This window comes from Amblyomma maculatum, chromosome 7 (assembly GCF_055883805.1).
Source record: "Amblyomma maculatum isolate TAMU_Amacu chromosome 7, ASM5588380v1, whole genome shotgun sequence".
Lineage (NCBI taxonomy): Eukaryota > Metazoa > Arthropoda > Arachnida > Ixodida > Ixodidae > Amblyomma > Amblyomma maculatum.
Genome location: NC_139350.1, coordinates 122,793,682 through 122,813,757, shown reverse-complemented (window position 1 = coordinate 122,813,757; position 20,076 = coordinate 122,793,682). Strand labels below are relative to the sequence as shown.

The 20,076-nt window shown below is 43.4% G+C and overlaps 2 pseudogenes across 1 annotated transcript; one reads left to right on the top strand and one right to left on the bottom strand.

The window, feature by feature from the left end:
• The first annotated feature begins 1,240 nt into the window (after positions 1-1,240).
• Positions 1,241-5,765, top strand: LOC146184598 (uncharacterized; annotated as a pseudogene). The gene is made up of 7 exons (XR_014708423.1): positions 1,241-1,716; positions 2,725-2,892; positions 2,986-3,109; positions 3,204-3,436; positions 3,734-3,890; positions 4,893-5,087; positions 5,715-5,765. The product of XR_014708423.1 is annotated as an uncharacterized LOC146184598 (transcript).
• Positions 5,766-7,577: 1,812 nt separating this feature from the next.
• Positions 7,578-11,206, bottom strand: LOC146184597 (uncharacterized; annotated as a pseudogene).
• Positions 11,207-20,076: the final 8,870 nt, after the last annotated feature.

Sequence of the window (20,076 nt, the reverse complement as noted above, 5' to 3'; positions counted from 1 at the left end):
CGAGAGCTTAGAGTATGTGCTTCTTCGTGAGGAGGAGAGGTGGGTAAAACCGGATGAATTATCTTACGTTCTCCAGACGTTTGAACCGGCCAAGGGCAAGGGGCGCGCAGCGAAACAAGCTGTTGTGTACTTGGAAAAACCGAAGGAACCCCCGCAAGCCGCGAACAGTGATGGTAAATGTCAGATTCAGTGCTATGAGTGCCGCGCATCTTTCATCAGGCCTAGGAATGCCCTCGCGCTTCGCAAAACGCGCAGAAGGATAAATGCTCTCGAGCTCACGAATTAGTAGTAGCCAACGCAGATGCATGCGAAACATCAGCGTCTGCAACCTCGCAGGCAACCCTTGCAGCAGAGATGAAAAACCCCCAGTCATTAGACGAGGTACGCAAATCGAATCAACACCAGGTGGAGGTTAAGTGAAGGTTAAGCAAACTGAAGCAGCTTGTGCTCCCCCTTAGCAGGCACGAAGAGGTACTCTTCCTTGCTCATGAGTCACTTTGGGGAGGTCATTAGTGCCCAAAAATGGCAAAGGCTAGGATTAAGACCAGCTTTTTTGGCCAGGCATAGAAGGGGACATGGCGCCACACTACAAGACCTGTCATGGCTTTCGAGTCCGCTCAGACAGGCGAATTAAAGAAAGGGTTCCGATCACACTTCTCACTAGATCCGACCATCCGTTTCAGGTTGTAAATATCAATATAATCGGGCCGCTCGATGTTCTGTCAGGCAGGGGTCATGCGTACGCTCTCGGCCTCGTCGACTTGCACGCGATGGCCGGAGGTGGTCTGTTTGCCATCCCTGGCCGCTAGGACAACATGTGATGCCTTTCTTATGATTTTCAACCCCACGGGCATACCTGAGGTAGTCTGTTCAGGTCAGGGAACCAACTTCACGGTGCAGCTAACGTGCGAGATATTAGCAAGGCTGGAATGTGCGCCGCGATTATCGACTCCTGAGCACCCGGAGAGCAACGGGACAGTAGAAAGGTGGAACCGCGTTTTGAAGAACATGTTATTCTATGTTATTGAGAAATATCCCAAAACTGGGATAGACTGGTCCCGTTCGTTTTCTAAGCGTACAGGGAAGCGTACATGACACTACACGCGTGACGCCTTTCCAGTTGTTTATGGTAGGAACCCTATAGACAAGCGTCATGTTTGTAAACAAAGGTGGCGCTGTGGTCGGCAGCGACCGGGGTGTAGGCAAAAAGAGCAGACCGCCCATTCTGCCTACACAGGCTACGGCAACAAGCGACGCTGTAGTTCGAAGGAAATTGCGCTCGGGAACGTTATAGCTTGTTTGTTAATGTGTCGCGGCATTTTTATATATCCGGGGCGCTTAAGCACTTACTTAGGAAGTAGTGTTGTGTTTTTAACCTGTCCGTCGGGCAGCTGCAAGCGAGCTGGCAGATTCGTTTTGCGGTCGTTGTCAGCAGCACGTGGAAACTGCGCATTACGATGGGCGATTATATCGATGGATTGAGTGACATAGAAAAAGCAAGGTACATACAGAAACTGGTCGTCTACGGTCCTCAACTGCCCGATCCATACAGCATACCGGAGTGCCAGTGGAAGAAAGGCGACGATGGAAAACGGCTTTGCCCGCCCTTTCAAATGACTAACGTTGTGGTGTGCCTCCTGTATTCGCCAAGCCAGTTCAGCCCAGAAAACATTGAGAACTACAAGGCACTTGAGGCCTACAATTAGTTTGAGCCAGGTATGTCTAATCACTATTTTTGTCATTTTTCTGAAATGAGGCAAGGTTTCGCTCCGCTGTTAACGCGGGTTCATAAAGAGGTATCCACTTTTTCCCCTTGCCCTTCACTAACACGTAGCCGTTTTTAGGGCTTCAAAGAAACTTTTAGCTGTGATGTAATAATGTGTTTATTTTTTAATTATGATTTCAGCGACTTTGTTGTGCTTGATCAGAGTGCATTTTGAGATGGCATTTGCTTTTTATACAATGCGAAGTTTTGTCCCAACACATGTTAGTGCTGTATATTCGTGCATCGGTGATGTTTTTTTTCGCGAGTTTCCATAATTTCCGTAATTGATCACGTAATTAAGTAGCTGAGCACAAGTGTCAAGCATTATTTTGCTTTTGTTGCTGTGCATGAGACACTGCATCTGCGTGCGGACCTTCAATGCTTGCGTGCGTCGAGCTAACTGTGCAAGCTAGGCAACAACACAAGTTAACTTTTCGCAACATTGCTAGTCTGATGAAAATAATCAAGTATTCAAGAATGCCGCTGACATGCCTCTGCATGCATTTCGCACTTCGATGTCTCTTTTTAGTCCTCTTCCAAATCTTAAAGTAACATACCAGCAGCGTAGTTGCAGTAAGAGTCATTTGCCAAGTACTAGGATTTTTTTTTTGCCGACTGTATTCTGGCTAGCCCAACAGCTGCTCGGCAGATTTCGCATTCTTCACAGTACCGTACAGCGTGAAAAATATACAAATCAGTCTTTTAAGAAACCTTGCAGCAAAAGAAGATATTATAAAAGGCTTGCCACGTTCTTTTCCCCAAAGCACTTCAGTTAAGTGTTGAAGCAGCAGCTTCAGTTAAACAGTGCAGTTGCCCATTATCACTTGAGCTAACAGTTTTGTCTCATTTCATAGAATAAATGCAGATAAACAGCAGTTGTTGTCTCTAAGATTTATTGCATGCGAATTCCATCAGAGACCAATATTGAATAACTTTGTGCCCATGGATAAATATTTCAGAATTCATTAGGAAGTGCCGCTTCTGGGCACCAAGTACAGGAAAAGCTTGCCTGATTGAGCTGAAGTGATGTCATCGCAAACACAAGCTGGAAAAGGCCATTATGCGTGGGTTTGCATAGACTCTATGTCCGGCCACATCTTGGCAACGCATTGTCAATGCAAAGCCGGGTAAGTGTGAGAAAAACACTGACACCTAATTGGTTGTGCCCTGTATAACTGATGTTCAATGTATAGAGTACAATTTTTAGGTCTGTTTTTCAGGCTAAGTGAAGTTTGTAGCCACGTAGCTGCCACCTTGTTTGCCCTTGAAGCAACTGCTCGCTCGGAAGCCGGCGAGTCCTTCACATCTCGGCCATGTGCATGGAGCTCTGCAACTTCAAAAAAGGTTGCCATATCAATCATTAGCCTAAAAAACCGTTATTATCAGAGTCCCAAGCATGAAAATAATACTGACAAAATTCTGTTTGCTTTGCATGCAGATCACAATGGTTCTAATTGATCAAATTGAGCTTGGCAGACCAGGAAAAAAGTCAAAGAAGCTTAAGACACAACTTTGTCACACGGCAGAAACGTACAACAGCAGTGACCGAGGATTACTTGAGACACTTAAGCGTATTAATCCACATGCAGTTGTTCTGCGTAGCATGCCGAAACTTGACCCTGATGAAACTGACTCGGCCTCGGAGGACGAGGAGATGTTCACATTTCTCAGGTACAATTTCCTAAATACCAAGTAGACATTACAAAGTAAAGTGCATCATTAAGTTACTTGCTCTAATGTGTGGAGGACAGTTGACTGGAATTTAAGTTCATTGTTTTGACCGAATCCTGCATTGTGCTAGGTCATTTATTGAACTGTCACTTACTGCTGTGCATGTAAGCATTTCTACTTTTATCTTTACAAGAATTGCAGTTCTAATGTATTATTTTTTTGTTTCATAACAGTGAGTTTGATTGTTGACTGTGATATGACAAACATTTGCTTTGACTCATAAATTTCACAATCTAGAAATGCTCGTAAAAGCCGCAGCACCAGGGACACGTTTCTGGAAGACATGTTCCTGCCATTGACGGAAATAGAAAGAATAGAGAAAAGCACTCGACTTTCTTCTGAATCGCGCATCTGGTTTGAGGCACGGTATGGACGAATCACAGGGTATATTGGTGTAATTTACACTGCAAGCTCCCCATCGGTGTTGTGAAGTAAAATTTTTGATGCACAAATTTCTAAGTTGACCTTTATACTTGTTATTTATGACAATAAAGTAAAGAGATAGAGGTGCAAACTGATAATTGGGTAAAAAATCTAACAGTCGCTTTATCAAATAATTCATTTCAGGAGTAAAAGACAGCAGTACTACCACTTTTGACACAAATGAAGTGTGGCGTGAAACTTATAATGGGTGGCAGTGCAGTGTTGGCCCCCGTCATAATTTTTAAATTGTATGCAGAATGGTGGCAGGTGAAGCATTTTGATCTCTACATTCACTTCAGAACAGTGTTCAGAACACTTCAGTTCAGTTCAGCCTTTTGTTGTGGACATAACAAGTTTGAATCAAGTATTGAATACAATTATCTCAGCCTTAAATTGAATACAATTATCTCAGCCTTAAAAGTGTCTTGTTGACAAACATATATTGGCATAACAAGGAAGAATCATATGCCTGACTTCTACCAAGTGCAAAATTTTGTTATCCAGTGTTCCTTAAAAGACTCTCTTTGTGCACATGCTCTATGCTTTCTACTCTTATTCCTGTGGCATTAGAAATGTGGCTCCAGTTTCTTGACAACTACATCATTTTCCAGTAATGTGACAGAACAAATGAGCAATGGTCAAAGCCCTTGCATCAGCCCGTGGTACTCTGGTTTGGTATACAGCTCTGAAGAAGAAGCAAACAAAAAATGCACTGCACCAAAAAACCACAATCAGGTGAACCGACAAGTAAAAACTAAAACATAGTTTGAGCCGCAGCTTATGTTTAAGTGTGTTATGCTGAGCTCTTTATTAACCCTAGGATAATGGCTGTAATGAACACAGTCTAACTGCTCTTCTTCCATTGACCCCTCTTTATTTTCCCGCATGTTCTTAAACCATGATTATGATCAAATCATTAGTTCCACTTTTCATGTCAATGCTTTAACTGTCCCCATTTTACTTTCTGCATCAGGTCCCAACACTGAAACCAGCCTCTGTTGCTGGGTTCCTGGACAGTGTCTTGCAGCAGCGACCGCGTCTCAATGTAGAATCTGTGAACTGGGGAGAAGACAATGAAAGGACTGCCAAGGAACAATACGTTCAGCACATGAAGATGTTTCACACCAATTTTGAGTTCCACGAAATTGGCTTTGTGATTGACCCAGATGTATGTTTTTGAGATATTAAGCACTGATCAGGCAATTCAATTCTTTCTTATTAGTACTTTGCAGGCTATGTAATATTTTGTGATTTATCAGTTTAACGCTTCCAGATGTGCTTAAAGCATTTCGTTGCACAGATCTTAAGCATTCATGTGTTAGGTATGTAGGAATTACGGCTTGCCAAGACAGCTTAGTTAGCATGTGTTGTTTGCTTGTTTAGCTGCTACAACACAAGGTCTCATGGCTTCAACTGGAAAACACCCATTGTCCTTATTGTTCACATTGCTAATTATTGTCTGACACAATTAGAGATTGAAATGACAATGCCTCTCATAAAAAAGCCCTCTAGCTGATATCATTGTCCAATTTTCATGGCATTGTGGTTAATCCTGACATACCTGCTAGTCCCCTGTAAGGCAATTTACCACAACTTAATGATGATTGATGTTATTGGTTGAAGGGCCTCCACTGAAGGACGTTTGCTACTTTGTTCTCAGCAGTATTCAACCATAACACATTCTTTAAAGTGTGCAAGAAAATACCGATTGAAATTCTTTTGAGTTAAATTTCTGATGGTGTTCTGTTTAACACGCTTCATTGACATGCACTGTCTCTGCAGGCACCCTTCATAGGTGCAACACCTGATGGGCTGTGGAGCTGCTCTTGCCATGGAGCGGGACTAGCTGAAATCAAGTGTCCGTGGCCCCTGAGGGAGCCTAACCGCAGCGTACGTGAAGCCCCATACCTGAACAATGAGGGCCACCTGATTCAAAAACATGCATACTACACACAAGTGCAGACTCAATTGCACGTGTGCAGGAAAGAGACTGCTCATTTCATCATTTGGTTGCCACATGAAGTGGCAATAAGTGAGGTAAAATAAGACGCAGAATTTTTCAAACCTTTGCTTCAAAAAGTCCGTTCTGTGTGGGAAACATATGTTTTACCAGCTCTCCTGTGAAAATAAAACACTCCTTTCCTAACAGTGCAATATTCTGATATGTAAAAAAATGTGATTAGTTTTGAAAGTGCAGTAGACATGGCATTGTGCTAAAGAAATTAGAAGCATGTTTAAGCTTCACCTTAAGAGTAGATGCAATAGTGCTTTTAACAGTGCAATTCATTTCAAGAGGTTTTGGTGTTGACAAAGTGCCACAGAGTTTGGCAAAGTGTTAAATATATTTACAATGTAAACTAGTTTATATAGGAAAGGTGCCGCATCTGTCAAACTTCTCTGTGGATGCGTACACTTGCAATAAACAGCACTCAATTGGAGTTACATATGTCATGGTTTTGAATCCCCATCCCAGAATAGCCAACTTGACCAGTAGATGGATGTTAAATGGGAAGCGAAATGTATGACACCATCTTTAACGCTATACAAAGAATGTTTACGTCACCTTTGGTACGATATCACGTGCATATTTATTTTTTCTCGATTCTTTGTCAGAGCAACAGCAATGCCTTTTGACTGATGTGTTGTATGCGATTCACTTAAAAATTATTTTTATTGAGACAGACGCTTGAGAATATATTTTATTGGTACTGTATTAGAGCATTAGAAAAATGTTGCCGTGCTCTATTTGTTAAACATGTTAATCACACAGTACATACAGTATCACATAGTGCATACAGTATGGGTGCCGCAAATTTTCAGCAGCTGCAAACATTAAGAACTCTACATGGCTGCATCTTGTGCAGTTATTGATGGCATGTAAGGAAAATGCCACATTTGCTGCGGCAGTTCTGCTGACGAATATGAGGGACAGGTAATGGTGTGCTCCTGCCTCCCCCCCCCCCCTTCCCGTCCCAACCCTGTAGGTCTCCTGCAGGACCTAGCGTGGCTTTGAAAAGGTCAGATGTGGTTTTCAGCTGGACGATAGGCGTCCAGTGTAAGCTACATACAAGTAGCAAAGTCTTGATGGAGGTAAAGCACAAAGGCCCATACACCCAGATTTTGACTGATACCAAAGTATTGCAAGGGAGGCAAAATCAATCACAGTTCCTCACTGTGCAAGATAAGCATCTGGGCTAGTTTGAATTGTTGTACACTATTGCTGCATAAAAAGTTCTAAGAGATTGGTTTTGGTGTTGGGCTGCTAACCCCCGGTGCTTATTCACGGCTGCAATAAAATCATTTTGATTGGGGTAAATTGCGAAAACTTTCGTGTGCTGTGCAATGTCAGTGCATGTTAAAAAGCCCCAGGTGGTTGAAATTAACTGGAAGCCCATGCCCATGTGTCGCTTCCATGTGTCGCATTGTGGCATTGCCCATGTGTCGCTTCAGGATGGTAAACCCCACATTTCGCAACTGTTGGCATCAAAAATTACAATTTGACAAGAGTGCAAATATTAGCCAGACACTGCAACAGTCTCTACCTTGCACACTGCGTCATTTCTAGTGACCAAAATTACTGCTTTATAATGTCATGCATGATATGCCACTATCTGCACACATTTTGTATCTAACTGTTAAATACCTCTAATTTGCTCAGCATGCTTCGTTAATTTTTGGAAAGGTAACCTGACTTCGTGGAGCGTGGAAATATTCATTTATGCCAATCGAGGCTTCATGTTTGTGATGGCTGCACAAATGATTGTTATGTCAGTCGCATACTTCACAAGGGTTATTGGCATTCTGTCTCTCAATATATGAAAAACTTTCATGCGGCCAATTGCGCGCTCCACGTGTATTCTGACTTTAGAAATTTGCCGTGTCTCTTCAGCTTCCTTAGCTGCCAGCTGCCTCTTTCCTCTCGTGAATGGTGGAACGACCAGTTGAGCCCCCTGCCTTGCTACATATTCTTTGGCTAAAAACCCTCTGCCAGCCAAGACTACGTCTCCTAGCTCCAATCGTTCAATGAAACCACACTTTGTTACAATTTCTTTGTCTGATGATCGGCCAGCCCAGCACTTTGAAAGAAAACTGATTGCGCCGCATGGTGTTATTGCCACTAGAAACTTATTTGTGTTTGATCCCTTGTAATGTGAATATGACTGTGATCGTGAAGAAAAGCCCAAGGGTCTATGTATCCTGCACTCGGTGCAATCAATTATAGCAATGCATTGTGGGTACTTTCTCTGCACTGTCATAGGCATTGTTCTTTTTGCATCTTGTCTTGATGGCCACACAATAAAGCGCTTCAGCTGCACTGACAGCCGAGGAATGTTGTTTGTCATTACCCTGCCCACTGTTGTCTCCGAAAGGCAAAACCTAAACCCAAGGTCTGCATTCAGCAGTGCAAGCCGCAGCTTTATTAAGACCATTAGTACAACATCAGCCAGCTTTCACCTGCTAGGCGCATACATTCCAGCTGTTTGTACTAGAGAAATAATGAATAGAAATGTCGCCACATATTAGGAAGACCTGCGTACAAGCGAACAGATTGCTCGGTCGAATCCTGGGCCGAAAAGGCTGCTGTCTGGTCTTGAATTCTCTTCTGTGGTCCATCCTTTGCTGCAGCAATGAGAACTTTTTGTCCCTCTGTAGTCTCTCATTTTCTGTTTCCAGCATTTTGATTTTCATCTCAAGCGCGTCATATTGTGCCTCTGATAAAAAAAGAAGGGGAGCCTGTTCAGTTTACTTTAGATTTCAATGAAAGAATTGAAAATGTAATTTACTCACTGCAGAGGTAGCATGGCACAGTAACTGGCACAACAAGGGGAGGGAGGTGGCCTAGGAAAAAGGGCAATAAGTAATGAGAAGACTTTGGGAAAATTAGACAGTTTTCTTTGTACATCATGCCAACATTTCTGGAGCGTAACTAAATTAGAATGGCAACTAGACAACCAATATAACTTAGAACTGCTAATTAGTGATCATATTAGAAAACAAAACTCAGAACTGCTTCCTGGTGTACTCATACTGGCATGAGCGTATGGCAAAGGCAATTTTATGAGCTCTGTTGCTTCATGTACACCATTTATCCGCTCTTGCCTGTCTGAAACTTACCATCAGAAGATTAAGCAATGGTTATGCGCAACAGCAAAGCAAAAAGAAAAAACCTGACAGAGATGAAACTCTGCAATTCATAAACAATGGTTATTTCTATTTGTCGACTAGAGCTATTTGTAAACGTTCAACTTTGTGCCTCACCTTGCCTGTCATGCACACTCATTCCAATGCCGCCAGACTCCAAAGAAACAGTAAAAGGCTAACTGGTGAAGTTTCATCGCTTTTGAAACAACCTGTGATAAGAAAATTATGCAGTTCTTGGCAATGTGAAACTTGCCTTGCGTAAGTCAAATCCTACGTGCAGCAGTGCGAAAAAAAAAGCTGACGCTGACGTACTCATGCCATTATGAAGACAACTGGCTGCCAAGAGGATTGTGTGCAGCGTGAAGTTACTTCGCGTCTCACCTGGCATGTCATCGTGCGCACTTGTCTCGATATCATCTGCCTCCGAAGGAACTTCAGCAGGCGAATCTGGTGAAGTTACGTCATTTTCGGAACAACCTGCAATGAGAAAATTATGCAGTCTGAAATAACACTATGACTTGGCTAACGATGTCTCATGGATTTCTAAGCATCTCCATGCACCGCTGCTGTACAAGGTAACTTGCTTAAGCTTGCGAAAGTCGCAATAGACGAAACACAACGTATCGTACCGCTTTCAGAGTCCCACGCTGCTTCGGCAACATCTCGTTCAGCGGCTCTCTGTGTTGCACGCTGGAGACGACTCGCTACGGCGTTACTGTCATTTTTTCTGTGCGCGAAGATGCTTGGCACGTAGTCCGATTGGCGTGGATCCGACGACGGTCTCCCTGCGTTAGTAACTTGGAATTGTACTTTGGCTGCACACGCATGTATCCCGTGCGGGTACTGCATGCGTTGTTTACAAAGGTCACAACGTCTACGAACGCGTAAACATCGCAAGGATCGATTTTAGCAGCTTGATGGGCTATTGGAGTGAGATCATGCAGCTTAAAAACTGAAGAATAAGTGCCAAATTTACCTGAAATGAAATGCTGGCCGCAGAGCCGATCAGTCGCCGAAGGTGTACATTTGTCCCGCTTTACAGCAACTATCCATTGCTTCTTGAGCTTTTCATCCACAGGAAACTTATGGAAACTTATCCCGCCGCCCTTCTTGTGCCTTTCGGCGCTATCAACCGCCACACAACTGGTCGGCATGTCACGAACGACGCTGTAAACACAGCCGGCACAGCATACGTGAGGCAGCCGATGGCTTGTTTTTATCTACACTGCGAAAGTCACTGCAGACTCTAGCGCCACCGCTTCGATTTGACGTCACCACCTGACGTTTGTGTATAGGACCGGTAGCGATTTTGCAGCGAACATGAACAGGCCAGAAACCCCTCCCGAACACACTCAGAGAAGAACCCGCGAAGTGTTTGTGATAGCTACGAGAGCAGCTAGAAGAAGCAGCAGAAGTTGCGGGTTTGACGGCTAGCGCACGTCAGGAAAGTTACGCGCAGGCGCATAATAGGCGTGCGTGGAGCAAGACCTCTGTCGTCGGAGACCAGGTATTGCTCTTTGATACAGACCCTGACCATAGAATGTCCCCAAAATGGCTAGGCCCATTCGTCGTAGCCGCGTTAAAGAGGCAGAACTCGTACAGAATCGACAGAGAGAAGTCTACAGCGGTTGTGCATGCGAACAGGCTGCGACCCTACTACGCACATGTCAGCCGCGTCAAAGTAGTTTTCGAGGAAGACGAGGAGTTTGGTGAAATCGAGTACACCCCTCGGTCTGGGCCTCAGAGATGTGGTGGTTGTCCAATAGTTGCGGAGAAACTCGCACACCTATACCTACTAAGAACCGCCTCGAGATCTCGGAGGTATTTGCCGCTTACGCTGATTTGTTCAGCGAGACATCGGGGAGTCGCAGGAGTTGGTGCGCATAAGATAGAGCTGCACGAAGAACACCAGCTCAAACGCACTTTCACGTATCGCGCGCCGGAGTTAAGGAGTGAGGTGGGTCGCCAGGTAAACAACTTGCTAGACCTTGGGCTGGTATATCCAGTGGAAAGCGAGTGTGCCCATCCCGTTGTATATGTGGTTAAGAAGAATGAGTCTGTCCGCATGTGTGTTGCCTATTGCACTCTAAACGCACCGACACGCACGGGTGCCTTTCTAATGACACCCCCCAAGGAGCTAATCATGAGGGTGGGCTGCGCTAGGTATATAACTCTTATCAAATTGTAACACGGATACTGGCAGGTGCCGGTGGCTCCGGAGAGCCAACATCTGACCGCTTTCGTAACCCACGAGGGACAGTATATGCTTGGCGAGTCACGCCGTTCGGGCTAAAGGACGCCGCGGCCACCTTTCAGCGGATAATGAACACCCTCCTCTCGAAGCATCAGGCTCATGCAACCGCATACCTCGATGAAGTCGCCATTTTCTCTTCCTCTTGGGCTGAACACTTGCGACACTTGAAAACCATTTTTGATTGTTGCGCGACGCGAAGCTTAAAGTGATCCCGGAAAAGTGTCAGGTCGCACCGGCACACGTTAAGTACTTAGGGCACATAGTTGGAGGCGGTACCCATAGGCCCGATCCAGAAAAGATATCGGCCATGCGGGGCCTCGAACCCTCGCAATGAAGAAACAGCTCCGGAGTCTGTTAGGCTTAAGTGGGTACTATAGCGATTGCGTTGAAAACTAGGTGGCCGCACCACTCACGTCTTTGACGGTGCGAGGCGTACCTAACACGATTACGTGGAGTCTGGAAGCGCAAAACGGGCTCGATAAGCTCAAGTCAGCACTGTGAGAAGCAGCAACGCTGAACCTCCCCGACACTGACAGGAAATATTGGCTGTTCACCGACGCGTCCGATGTCGGGCGGGGGCTTGTTTAGCGCAGATGGGAGACGAGGGACGGGAAAGGCCGACAGCTTTTCCACCGATTCATGCCAACGCAGACCCGCTGGTCTAGAAGTGAGCGGGAAGCATTCGCCATTATCTGGACACTTAAGATATGTGAGCATTGCGTGTATGGGGCAGAGATTAACTTGGTGTCTGACCACAACCCATTCTCCTATCTCACTACGGGTACGCCTCATGGGACAAAACTCGCGCGATGGGCGCTGGCCCTACTGCGCTACAATGTGGCGGTGAACCATAGGAAAAGGTCAAGCAATGTGAACGCCGACGCGTTATCCCGTGTCCCAAATTTGGCCTGGCGCGTAGAACAAGCACAGACTTGAGCCATGGCCTTTCGGAAACGCGTGAATGCTCGCGCATGCAATATGCAATATGTGATGTGAATAGTGAAGTGCTAGTGAACTTTGTGTGAGGACATCCGATTGCTCATGCGCGACTTTCACGACCTAGCTATGCCCAATCCGTCGATGCGAATGTATGTGATGTCTTCTGTGTTAGACCCATCTTGTGTCACGAGACCATTTTTTTTTAAATGAAGGGCAAATGAGGGTACTCGATATAATACATGAAGGAAAGAAGCCAACAGTCGGCGAGGCCAAGGAAAGCATTGCGGATTATACTTTGTCTTTTTTTGTTTTTATTTTTACTTTGGTAATCACATAAGCTAGTAATGTAATCTGTTTAGGGGAAAGATAAACACAAAGTAGAAGGAAAAACAAACGTGCCGATGGTGGGAACCGAACCCACGACCTCCGACAAGAATATCGCGATATTCGGCCGGAGGCCGGAGGCACAAAAACGGGAGGTAGTAGCTAGGGAGGATCCCGTAACTGCAGGTTTGTTGGAGAACGGTTGAGACGTCATTGTAGAAGAAAGGTCCATTCTGCATACATAATGCGACATTAACTCCAGAGTATCAGTCTTGGAAAACCGCCAACATTATTTTCATTGATAAGAGAATGACTTAGGAAATTACAGGCTGATCAGCTTACTTTCTCTTTTGTAAACTTTACTAGGTAATCAATAATAGAATCAAGTAAACCTTATACTTCAATGAACCAAAGAAGGAGGTAGATTTTCACAAAGGCAATATACCCCACAATAAACCATACTCACACACTATCAGCCAGGTAATAGAAGAATGTTCACAATCTAAACAAGCCCTATTGATAGCTTTCACAGATACGTCAAAATATTGGCTGAATTGATAGTTAAGTGGTCACCACTAAAGTCAAATAAGGAGAGGAATCAGATCGAGATGGAGTTCATTTTGTGAGCACTTTCAGGTCAATGAGGGCAGCTTTAGCATCTCTCAGAGGAAAGTATATAACAGCTGCATCTTACCAGTTACTCACTTCTGCGGTAGAAACTTGGACACGAACAGAATGGGTTCGACCTAAGTGAGGACAGCGTTAAGAGCTAAGGACATTTTTTTCTCCCATGCGAAATATATGCCTTCAAACATTTTAAATGGTCTTCTTTCTGATCACCTAGAAAAGTACCCCCATCACACTGTTATCCCTACAGATGCCTCAGACAGCAAAAGAGAAAGTTGCAGTTGGGATACTTTCACAGGATTTGACATGGAGTAATTCTGTCCATATCCCAGATTACATTCCTATATTTTTTGCGGAATCTTTAGCTATTGTATTGGCTCTGCACAAAATTGCATTCCATGTATCACAAGTAATCATTCTTGCTGAATGTTTATCTGTGTTAATCGCACTTGAAACCTCAAAAAAAATATTTTTTTAGTCGATTCCTGCGGGTTTTTTTTCCTCCGTGCAATTTAAAAGAAGTACGTTTTGTTTAGGTCCTGGCCATGCAGCGGTTCATTCAAACGAGGTGGCTGATTACTTAACGATATCGGCCGTAATGCGTCTGCAGTATATGCTGTCCCTAATTTTAGTATGTCGGCAATTTCCAGGTTCGAACGGTCCTAGCATATATCATCCAGGCTGCGGGATCCCTTACTGAATGTGACGGATTATCAGAATTTGTAACATAATTGGAATGTCTGTTACGTAAAACCAGGCAGTGCGAGCTATCAATGATGCTGTTGCGGTGCAGAATTCCAGGCTTAAATGTGCATCTATGTGGATGTGGATGGACACCAACAAATCATTGCGCATCATGCGGAGAAGTGGAGTCAATAGAACATTTTTTTCTCTCATGCCTGTGGTTCACACTTCAGAGAAGGACATACTTGCAGATCCCCTTCTCTATGTTAGTTTGAGTTTGAGTTTATTTTGATTTAGACAAAACTGTCTGGGTGAAGAGGGCTAAAGGTGACACGCGTGGTCACCTGACTGGGCCCTAGGCACCCTACATTCATGCAGACAGAGTTTGGAACACAGCAAGAACACAGCAAGTTTGGAGCATCGCAAGAACACAGCAAACGATTTCATGTTGCAATATATACATAGGAAAAAGAAAACACCTTTGTTACAAAACAAACAATACCCACAGATAGGTTTGCTTGACAAAAAAAGCACCTTTGTTTCAAAAAAATAATACAAACAGATACGTTAATTTGACAGAGCGAAAAGAAAGACATTCCAGAAGAACTTGATCTTCCAAACAGTGTATAATATGCGAACATTGCATTGCTTACACACACCAGCTGGTTTAAACTTATTCACGTGGCATTCACTGAAGAAAATGACTAAAGAAGAAAATCTTTGCCTGTTTCCGGAAGGCAGGCAGAGAGGAACAGGTTTTCATGATATCAATCAGGTCAGGATAGAGGTTCAGGAGGTTAGGAATTTGCCAACTGAATAATTGTCTACCATAATTCGTCCGGCAGTTGTTCTTGATAAAAATGGTTTTCCTAAATTCGTAATGTGGCTCATGTTTTGTATATTTGAATATGAATAGTGCTGGATTGCTTTTAAAATCTGAAAAGGCAACCTCTGACAATCGCAGCTTAAATAATGATTCAATGTTCAGAATTCGATTTGGCCTAAAATGTAATGATGTCGAGTCACGTCGTGATAGATTTTCAATAAAGCGGACACCTTTCTTCTGTAATAAATAGAGGCTTTCCATATTTGTCCTCGAAGTGCTGCCCCATACAAGCAGGCAGTAATGTAGCCGCGAGTGAACAGTGCTGAAATAGAGCTGATGCCGGAGATAACGAGGCAACAGTAAACGGAACCGATTGAGCATACCAATGCATTGTGCAACACTGCGTTTAATGAAGCGAACATGACAAGACCAACTCAGGTTTTCCTGAAACTGAACGCCTAAAAATTTGATTTCTGAAACCCGTTCTAGTGGTTGCGACTGAAATATCACTTCATTACTAATATGAACAGCCTTGTTAACTGGAGTAAACACAATGTACTTTGTTTTGTCAACATTTAATGCTAGCTCATTTGCAATAAGCCAATCAGATAAATTCTCAAGCCATAAATTTACATGTGGAATTAAGGAGTCTAAGTTTTCTGCTGAAAAAAATACACTTGTATCGTCGGCGTAAAGGATGATAGGAGGAGTTTCTGGTAGAGATACAATGTCGTTAATGTACAGAAGAAACAAGGTAGGTCCTAAAATTGACCCTTGGGGAACCCCAAATTTAATCAACTCAGACTCGGAGGTGAAACCATTGACAACAACATACTGAGAGCGGCATGAAAGGTAATTCTGCAATAGTTTAAGTGGAACCCCTCGTATTCTATAAAATGGCAGTTTGTTAAGAAGTATATCATGTTTAATTGAATCGAATGCTTTACTAAAATCTAGAAAAACACCTAATGTGTACAGATGATTTTCTATGTTTTTGATAAGCTTTTCCTTGATACTAAGCAAAGCAGATTCAGTCGATTTATTTTTTTGAAATCCGTATTGGCTAGAAGAGATTAACTCATGTTTATTAAGGTAGTTAGTGATTCTAATATTAATCACTTTCTCTACTAATTTAGAAAACAACGGGAGAACTGATATAGGTCGGTAATTACCGATGATATTTGCCGCACCGCCTTTAAACAAAAGAGCCACTCTTGCTATCTTCATTTTGTCGGGGAAAACACCTGTTGTCAAGATTAGATTTGTCAGATGACAGAGTAGATTAACTATTAAGTCAGCAATTGCTTTAATTGGTGCTACCTTAATGCCATCAAAACCACAGGAACAGCTGTTTTTGAGGCCAAGTATTATGTCATTAACCTCTGAAGGAGTTGTGGGATATAGGAAAAGGCTATGTTGTACATTAGATTCTACGTATTGTCCAGTATTTCTGGATATTGTTGCACGAAAGGCTCCAAGTGCCAAAAAGCGCTAAACTCATTAGCAAGATCTTTACCACTAAGATCAGTTCCTCCAATTGTCATTTGAATTGGTACGTTCTTCCCCGGTTTCTGTAGAAGATCTTTTACTGTACGCCAGGTTTTTTGAGGGTCAAAATAAACATCCGAGAACTTCTGAGCGTAATAGTTAATTCTAGACTTTTTTTTATATCAGCACCTAACTTATTTCTAATTTTTCTATACTCTTTCAGGACTGACAAATCTTTCGATTTTATAAACTGGCTGAAAAGTCTATTTCGTGCATTGATTCGTCTAATCCGCGTAATCCGCGTAATCCAAGGCTTCCTTCCTTTTCTGCATTTGGCTGTTGCTACAACTGGAAAAGCACATTCATACAACTTTATTATTTTATCCAAGAATCTGTCGTACAAAATATTAGGATCCTCCTCGCATAGTAATTCGCTCCAGTCTAGAGGAAACGAGTTGACGAAAATAGTCAATTTTGATCTTTCTTATAATCCGGAAATTCTGTGGTCGATCGGTACGTTCGACGATCTGTTTATATGACCTTTGAATGAAGCAGAAAGTTGATAGGTGATCACTGACGTCACTCAGGAGTACTCCTGCTATTGTACCGTGAATATCGCTGTTTGTTATACAAAGATCAATAAGTGTTTCGCTGGAGTGTGTGATGCGGGTAGGTTTTGTGATTATGTTATAAAACCCATTGGCCGATACTATATCAACGAATTCATTCACAGAATGTGACTGTTCTAGCATGTTAATATTGAAATCACCCATTATTACCACAGGTTTACTTTGCAAGGCAAAATCATCTAATACAGCGTCGAAAAAAATGAAAAAACTCTTGAAGGGACGAAGAAGGTGGCCGATAAATTACGCCAAAGATGAATGCACCTGTCTGAATAAAAAGTGACTCGTATGCGGGGCTCAAAACTGTGCATTGCGGGAGCAGTTCATAAGGAATACTGTTTTTCATGTACAAAGCTACACCACCCCCTTTTTTGTTTTTCCTGAACAGTGCTTCACATCTGTAACCCGGAAAGCAGACAACGTTCAAATCAGTGTACCACGTTTCAGTGAAAGAAAGCACGTCAAAATCATGATCTAATGTCGACAAAAAAGTACCTACTTCTTCTTCTTTGTTCTTTAAGCTACATGCATTCAGATGATAAAAAGAAAAGCATCCAGATTTAGTTTTTGCAATTTTGATACATCTAAAGGAGTTGGCATCGTGATAACGGCTGCTCTCCATTGCGACTGTCATTCACAGTAGAAATTCACTACCGATGCAGCAAATCATGTCATCTTATCAAAGTCACTTTCATCACGGATGCGGATTGCACTGACGCCCTCGGTTTTCCGCACAAAAATGTGACCATTTTTTTGCCTACAAAGCGATAGTTCTTTTCTTTGCCTTTTCCATTCGCTAACCAAAGAAGGCGCTTATTGAAAGGGGTGAGGTTGTCCAAAAATTTCAGGTCAAGTGCTTCATCCTCAAGGCGTGAGCGGTTCCGCATCCACTCTTCTTTTAGTCGGACAGATGCAAACCGAGCAAGAACGATCGACTTTTTCCCCTTTCGTGCTGGTAGCCTATGAAGTGCGTCCAGGTTACTGTTTTCAAGCAGGGGTAGCTGAAGTTTGCAAGCCAGGTCATTCATTTTTCTTAGCAGGTTTTCATTTGCTTCCTCTGCGAGTCCATGTACCTCCATGTTTTGCCTGCGACTGTACTGTTCAAGTTCATTTAGCTTTAGTTTGACTTCGTTCGTGCTCGGTGACGTTCCTGACTCTATGCTCTCGACTCTACTTTCTAAGGCTGCAATGTCAGAGTCCTGCTTGTCTAACTTGTTCAAAATCGTGTCGTATTTGTCAGAAAGCAATTCTATCGAGGTTTCAATGTCACTGACTGTTTTCAATAGTTGTGTCAAATTGTCAACTTTGGACACGAGGGGGAGGATAAGGGTAACCTTTTCATCTAACTCTTTTAACCTCTTCAAAATATTTGAGTCTTCAGTTGGCGTGAGGACGGTGCTACATCTTTTCTGTCCAAGTTCACAGGTTGGACAGATCCAACTAGACGTCAGTGAAGCACCCTTGGTACGGAAGTTAGTGGTCTTCACCCCAGAGCATTTGCCTAGATGGTACGAGTATTTGCAACCAGTGCACGTAATATACGTGCCATCTTCAGGCAACGGGCCATGACATGACCAACACTCTTTTGCATCTTCACCCGGCATCGTCAAGAAATCTAAAAAAACCCTTCAAAGTGGCAGCAGTGGACAAGATAAAATTTGTTTTTTTTTTTAAGAAAGGCTAGAAGCACCCCCAACCTGTGAACAAGTGCAGAAAAACTTAAAAGACGCGTTCTGGTTGCTGTCCACTGCTGCCGCGTGAATGACAGCAGGCCTGTAGTGTCGGTCCTTTTTGTAGCCAACTTGTGGTCACGTGGCTCCGTGGCTATCGATGCGAAGATCGACACGATGGTCTTTCGACTGTCAGCCGGACGTACTGGCGCAGATCAGACGATAGCGCAGCAGGGTTCCACGATATCCCAGCGGCTTCCTGTGAACAAGTGCAGAAAAACTTAAAAGGCGCGTTCTGGTTGCTGTCCACTGCTGCCGCGTGAAGGCCTCCCTTTGTCCCTATCCGTTTTTTTTTTTGTCTTTCGGTTCGAGTAACTGCGTTGGACACTATTTGTGGAATCATACATAACTCTAATATAACAATTGGTAGGTTAACTTGTTAAGATTTTTTTTAATTCTTTCAGGTTTTTTTTCATCAAAATTATTATGATTGTTACTTTTTCATTATCACAGTTCTTATAGCTGCATTCTTATAATTATTTACAATCTCGCTTTACGACAAACCTGTACTTGTATTTGGGTTTGTGGAAAGCACCACACCTTAGCCAATCCCGCATGGTGGGTACGTGCCATTTTTCAAGAGGCCAACAAAAACAACGTGCAATTAAAGGGAACGATCAGAAAGGCTGATTTATTCAGTGTTCCGAATTTGCGGAGTTGCAATTAACAAGACTGCACTTTACCAGCGAAAACCAAAACCTGGTGCTATCGAGCGAGTTTTGAGTATAAATGCAGAGAACGCGCTGGCGACATGTACAGGGCCTTGAATATTTGGGCGCTGGGATTTCAAAAATTCCTATGCAAAATCTACTGCCCCATTCGAGCTGAAATAACATTCACAAAGTAGTAAAATATCGTCTACGTTATCTGATAAGTGATTCAACATCGGTACTTGCCTAGATTTTCTGAAATCGAGAAAAAACTGCTCTCGGCGGCGTGCTCAATTTTCGCAGAAGAGAGTCGAAAAGCTATTTTGACATGATGCGTCATCTGTCGGGCAGCGAGGCAAGCGCGCCGACAGCCGGGATGGAGCTTGTCTCACTGCTCGACAGATGACGTATCATGTCAAAATAGCTTTTCGACTCTCTTCTGCGAAAATTGAGCACGCCACCGAGAGCAGTTTTTTCTCGATTTCAGAAAAATAGGCAAGTACCGATGTTGAATCACTTATCAGATAACGTAGACAATATTTTGCTACTTTGTGAACGTTTTTTTAGCTGGAATGGTGTAGTAGATTTTGCATAGGAATTCTTTAAATCCCAGCTCCCAAATATTCAAGACCCTGTAAAGACCCTGATTGTTTTTGCATCCGGCTTTGCTTCGCTGAGGGCGAAAACCATCGGTAATGACCGTTCTAAGGCGCCGAACTTAAGTTTCATCTTCATCGCACGTGCTGATGAGAATGAAAATGAGGACTCCTCGCATTCACGCAGCGCGTGCGAGCGTTCTGCAGCCGTTCCAGCGGATCTGTTCAGCGTCCCCACTCCGCTGCTTCCCAGGGCCACCGAGCGAGCTCT